Source organism: Dermacentor silvarum, chromosome 3, assembly GCF_013339745.2.
Source record: "Dermacentor silvarum isolate Dsil-2018 chromosome 3, BIME_Dsil_1.4, whole genome shotgun sequence".
Lineage (NCBI taxonomy): Eukaryota > Metazoa > Arthropoda > Arachnida > Ixodida > Ixodidae > Dermacentor > Dermacentor silvarum.
In genome coordinates this window covers 160,351,137-160,357,483 of record NC_051156.1, presented here as the reverse complement: position 1 = coordinate 160,357,483, position 6,347 = coordinate 160,351,137, and positions in this window count along the sequence as shown.

Sequence of the window (6,347 nt, the reverse complement as noted above, 5' to 3'; positions counted from 1 at the left end):
CAGTGTGTTACTTGCTATTGGTCACGAGAAAAATAGTGTTCTTACCTGTGGCGCCAAGTGGTGCTCCAGTCCCCCACTATATGTCGAGGAAACGTGCATGCATCCGTGAAAGGACTTGTAATTTGCTGATAGAAAGGGTTGTATCAGCTGGTATGCTATTTCCAGGCTATTTTTTGAGGCTTTTTCAAGGCTGAAAAATGTTTCTCTGGAGACTAGCTATCTAGCGCTGGCGGTGGACCTTGTCGAGCTCGGCTGGCGGTAACGTGCGCATGACGAACGGTCGTAAACGGGCACTCTGCAGCTGAGGTGGATGAAGCTCGCACGCTGTCTCATCCAAAATATTCAAGTCTTTGTCGCAGTTCTTGCAGTTCCCGACAGAGTACACCTGCCCTCTGCTATTCCACATTTTAAATAAATACTACTAAGCGAGCCCTGGTCTCTCGGCAGGACGTTGCTTGAGCGGCTGGTAGCGGCTGATGCCTGCTTGCTCCGGATTGAAGGAGCGTTCAATGGAGGCGAGCCTGTGGGGGCCCCCGGTGTGTAGTGTGTAGACTGCTTGGTCTAAAATGTCAATAGCCTAGTAGGAAATGTCGCCGACTCAAGGCAGAAACAATCATGTAAACTTAGTCATTCTTAGGCTGAAACTTCTTTCACGGGCGGCTACGCCAGCTAAGAAGCATTTCACACACCTTTGGGAGTGTTTGTGGCACTGAGCTTGATGTACCTGCATTTTGCGCCACCTAAAGTAACAAAAAAAATTGTAAAGACCATAATTGCGCACTAAATGTTTTACATGTGCAGATATGATTCAGGAATTGAAGAGCAACTACTCCTATCGAAATATACAGATGCGCAAGTGATTGTGCAGTTACCTGCTGAAATGTTGAGTAGATATGCGTCCACCAAAATGGTAGTAAAATGCTTGATCGGGGAAAAGTACAAAATAATACACACATTGCCTTTTGAAAGCTGTAAATCTGGAGCACTGTATTTCCAATTCCCGTGATAAGCGCAATGTTGATCAGTGTCATGGCGTGAGCAAAAAAGGTTGACCACATTCAACACCCGAATGAAATGTCTAAAATAGACTTCAGGACACTTAAAAATTCGTGCTTGAATACTTTTTTTATCGATTTTCATAATGGTGTCGAACTTTTTCTAACAATGACCAGATATGTCGATATTGATTCACACACGATGTACGCTCTGGTGTGCCCATATGTATTTGCCACATAATAAGAGAAAATCCTGCGAAGAACTTAGCTGCACAGGTTGAAGTTTCGTGTACACAAGAAATAGAAACAAGACCCTGCAGTGCAAAGCTTGAAAATGACTAAAAATTATAAGTTCGCATGCTGTGACTTACTTACATAGAAAGCTAAGCTGTGTATACAAAGTCATCATACCATATAATGGCATGTCAATATCATACCAAAGCGACTCCTGAAGTGATCAAGGATCCACCAGTCCCTCCGAAGGTGAGCTGGACAGCCCCTTAAGAATTCGCTAGCACCATTGGTGCCATAGACGACATAGGCCGCTTTCCTGGAGCGATGAAGTTTGCCCTTGAAGGAGCTACTCCGTAGATATTTGGCTTTCTAGGAGTTGAAAAGTCATCCATCTCATTATTGAGCAATATTACCAACTCGGTGCGTATAAAGCTGCTGAACCTAAGTCCAGAGAAAATACTGTTATAATGCAAGGGCAACCCTACATACATATTTAACTTAACATGACGTGTTTTGGGGAAAGCTAGTTCATTATGTTTAAGAATCTATCAAAGCGCAAGAAGGCATGGACGAGACCGATGACACCGCAGACTCAGCAGAATGCCACACATATGATGTCAGAGTGTCGTTGGTGTCAGTTAGCTGTCCACAAGAAGCGTTTGCTTCCTCTTCACCGTGCAGCCGCGGATGCGCGGAGGCGAGCGAACTGTTTTTTTTTTTTTTAAGCGAAGCTTTATAGGCTCGCAAGTGTCGCCGGTGGTGGTGGTAGTGGTGGTGTCACGCCGAAAAGTGGGTCGATCCTGGCGATAGTGCAAAGCTCAATGGCACGTACCCATTTCGTGTGGGCTGATCCTGATGATTGTGCAGAAAGGGTCCAAGATTAATGGCACCTACCAGGGACAGGAAAGAAAGAAAGATAGGAAGGAAGACAGAAAGAAATAGAGAAAGAAAAGGAAGAAATCATGTGCGGCGCACACCCGCATTGGATTTGCTACAAGCGTGATTACGTGACACGCGCGCGACCAAGCTTGTTCGTTTGGTTTGTCGCGAGGATCTAGGTGCATGGAAGGAAAGCGGGTTGGCGCGCGCTCCTCCGGGCTTCCCTCGCCTCAGGTCAGTTTCGGCGAACAGATGGGAAGGCCACGCGTGGTGGGTGCGCTTTGCAAAGGAGCAAGCCGCGTTTGATGAACGCCGGCGGGAACTCGCTCGGGAAAGGGCTCGTCGTCGACGTGCCGATTCTAGCGTGAGGGCTTCCGTAGCCGAGGCTCCCCGTCAGCGAAGAGTCGACGATCCCAAGGAGAGGGCTTCCGAAACCGAGGCCCGCCGTCAGCGACGATCAGAGAATCGCGAGGCGACGGCTTTCGTACGTTACCCTGACGAAGGTCAGATACACGCACGACAGGTTTCGCTTACCCCCATTTTCTCTACAGGGGAAGGGCTGGTGATTCCCCCCACGGCCGGCGCTGCCACTGCCGCGGCTGCGCGGAGGCGAGCGCCATCCGATGCTGGTGCAAGGAACCTAGCGGCGTGCGCGGTGCGCGTGCTCCGTTGTGATCGTTTGGTCTATTCAGCTAGCGAACAGTAAGGCCACAGCCACAGTCACGAAACCCGGTGTGGTTCGCCCCCATAAAAACCTTCGCTTTTAATAGGAATGAGCTCAGCGAACGTGGTGTTTTTGCAGAAGAGTTCCTAGGCGAGGCGGACATACTTCGCCTCTAATAACTTGAGCATTAGAAGAATAATTACCAAAAATTCAGCGACGGTGATCAGCAATTTATTTGGTCCTGAGAAACAGTGGCCAGGGGGAGCCAAAGGCTCCCTCAAGTCAAGTCGATGGCTCCGCCCACGATGGCATTGGGAGGCGAAGTCCCGTTGCGACGTCGTGGGCCCTCTGGACTGCCTGGAGCTGGATGTGGCGGTTGTCGCTTCTGAGGAATTCCTTCCACTGTTCCTTTGTGGCAAGTATAGAGTTTTCTATGGCTGGTCACAGCCAGAGCATGTGATCAAAAGAGCATGAATCGGCCCCGCATTTGGGGCAAAACTGCGGGAAGTCTGGCCATCCTGCTAAGGGACCGTGGAGTGGGATACATGCGGGTTTGTAGCATTCTGAGCGTGCTAGCTTATGGTTTATTTAGTTTTGGGTGAGGAGAAGAAAACTACCTGCTTTCCAAGCGGTACTACGTGTGAGACGATTTCCTGAAAGGTACACAATGGGTCTTTCTGATTGCAAGCCTCGTTGTGAATTGCAAGCCGATGAAAGCGTGAGTCGTGAAATCGCACGCCAGCTGGTGAGCCCGTTTGTTGGGGTTGCAGCCGTGCGGTTGGACCAAGTCCTCCAGGTGGGCCGGGAACCATGAAATGTGGAAATATGCTTCCGTGCCAATTTGACCAAAATTAGGGAGTGTACGTAAATTTTTATTAGTGCCTCGAGGCACTTGTCTACAGGGCAAATTTGGAGGAAGTGACATTTTCATGTCCACTCATCTTTTAAATATCTTAAAAATCGCACCTCATTCGAGATATTCCTCATGAAATTCTAAAGCTAAATCGAAACATTACAAAATCCTAGAGCGTCCCACTGCGCGTCAGACGGCAACGCTCTGTGAAATGTGGGGTGAAGTTTGAATGGTGGCGTCTGCAAATCCTGGCGCGACAGACAGCCGCACATGCCTGCCAGGCAGCAGCTGCATCAGCAGCTCCCGCGACTGGCCGATACGTTCGGTGTCATACTTCCTCGCACTTGTCTTCGCAGGCCTCTAGGTAAAATATGATAGCGTGGCCACCTTTACGGTGCTCCAGCAGCGCTCAGCTTCGATATTGGCTGGATTTACCGTTGAAGTTCGATGATAAATATCTCGAATTAAGTACAACTTCCAAATTTCTATAATATGAGGGCACAATAAAATGTGACAACGTTCAATTTTGCCATATAAGCAACTGACTCTAAGGCACTAATAGAATGTAAATAATAAAGTTTTGTTAGTCTTCGTAAGGTCACTTTGTTAGCGGCAAAGTATGGCTGCCTCACCTAGGCACTCGCCTATGAAAACTCCACGTTCGCTGTGCTTTTATCATTTTTAGAACAAATCTGTATTTACTAAAAAACACTTTATATATATATATATATATATATATATATATATATATATCAGTAGAAGTGCCTAGGACGCCTTTAGCTATTGTTTCAAGAGTTAAGTATAACGCCAAGTTCGTCGACCTGGATCCTGACTATGCAACCTTTCGGTCACCACTGAAGGCATGTTTGTCGTGATACATGCATAATTTACGTATACTGCTAGGCCTCGTACAAGACAAGCGATATTACATGAGTGAATCAGATCATATAATGCTCCTATAGAACTATAACGTCGTACAATGACGTTTCACATGTTTTATCTCTTTTTGATGAATTGATGCTTCGTCGTATAGGAAGAAAACGCAGGTGTTGGAATCTGCTCGACATATATTTACTGGTCTCTTTCATTACATCTTCCACGTTATACCCCATGTTTAACGCACACTCTCGGCAATAGCTTTAGCCTTGCGAAATTCACTCAAAAATGCTACAAGAATTACTTAGTTATTGTCACGCACTCACTGCATGAGGTGCACCTGACGCGCGCACTAATTTGCTCCTTTTCAACACATTTTTATTCATTACCTGCACCTCACTTACGTTTAGTTTATTTAGTATTTGTAGTCTATCACCAAGAACTTCATGTTAAGAAGATAACTGATTCAATTAAAGCGCATTTTTAAAGGTCATGCGTTCTCTGGGCTGTTGACTACTGTTCATCTCGCTGCGGCCAGATATACATAGTTTTTACTTTCGTTCTTTTTTTTTAGGGGGGGGGGGGGGTGGCGAAGACAAAAAGAAAAAGAAACCTCTCAGTAGCATAGCCCAAAGAATTTATCCCCATAAATGATACTTGCAACCGACGTGATGTCCTACCGAAAAATTCAAGTTTAATTTACAAGGCTGCGTTGCCGTACGCCTCCTCGTTCTGTTTACTTTCACAGGTCTCGTCAGGAAGCACCTCCTTTAGGCAACACCTGGAAGGAGCCCGAATCAATCGACCCCTTTATTTCTGTCATGCGCGGTTCCCAACTCAATGAGAACATTTGTTTATAAATCTCGCTTTCAAATCTCCGGGCTAATTATTATGCGGTACTGTTCTACTCTACCTGGGAGCATCAGTGTTCGGATACAGCAACAGGAACGTTTGCCGAGCCATGCATGATTGTATCTGAGAAACATATGATCCTGTTGATATTCCCATTCCTTTAATAATTTATTTACTACTTGTCTAAGTAAGTGTCTTAGAAAAAGTTGTAATATTTATATTTACGTTATCCTTCCCGTCAACCTTCCTGCTTAAAAGTTTGCATCATATCATCCAGTTTCAATGAGGCTGATTACTCTATTGCACACTATTGGATTTGGCTTATTTCGGAATTTTCTTTACAAATTCATTTCTTTTTTTTTTTGTCTTCATGCGACCACCCGGTTAGTTGCCCATCGCCCATACTAGGCTTTTGCCATCGTTAAAGTTATCATTATCACCTTATTAGCTATACGCAGGAAAGCACGGTGTCGAATAGGAACAAATATTGCAAAGCCAAACGGCACAAAATTTTGCGATGGGAAAAATGCGTCAAAACAAACAGAAAAAAAAAACAATGGCTGATACTCACACTGGGGGATTGGCCAAGAATTGTCTGCACGTACATTTACTTAATGTTTTGAAGTTTTACATGTTCGAAGAAACATGGAAAAATAAAAAAAAATTAAAACAAAACAAAGAAAAAAGAAAACATTCAAAAAGGTATGTGTTTAGTTCATTGTAAGAAAGCACAAACGGCATCAAAGACATCCCTATGGCTGAAGCCCAGAACTGACGCACCGAAAGTTAGTATTATTTTTGATGTTAAAATTAACCATAGTTTGGCAAGCGGAATTTCTAGAAGTTTTTTTCTTTATAGTGTATACCAGCGACATAGCAAAAAAAAAGTGATTTAGCGATTCTGTTTCTTGGCAGTATTGACAAAGGGGTGATATCGCGGAAACCGCGGAATATGATGCCTCCTCGTTAGCTTCTCGATCTTGTGTGAAATCTT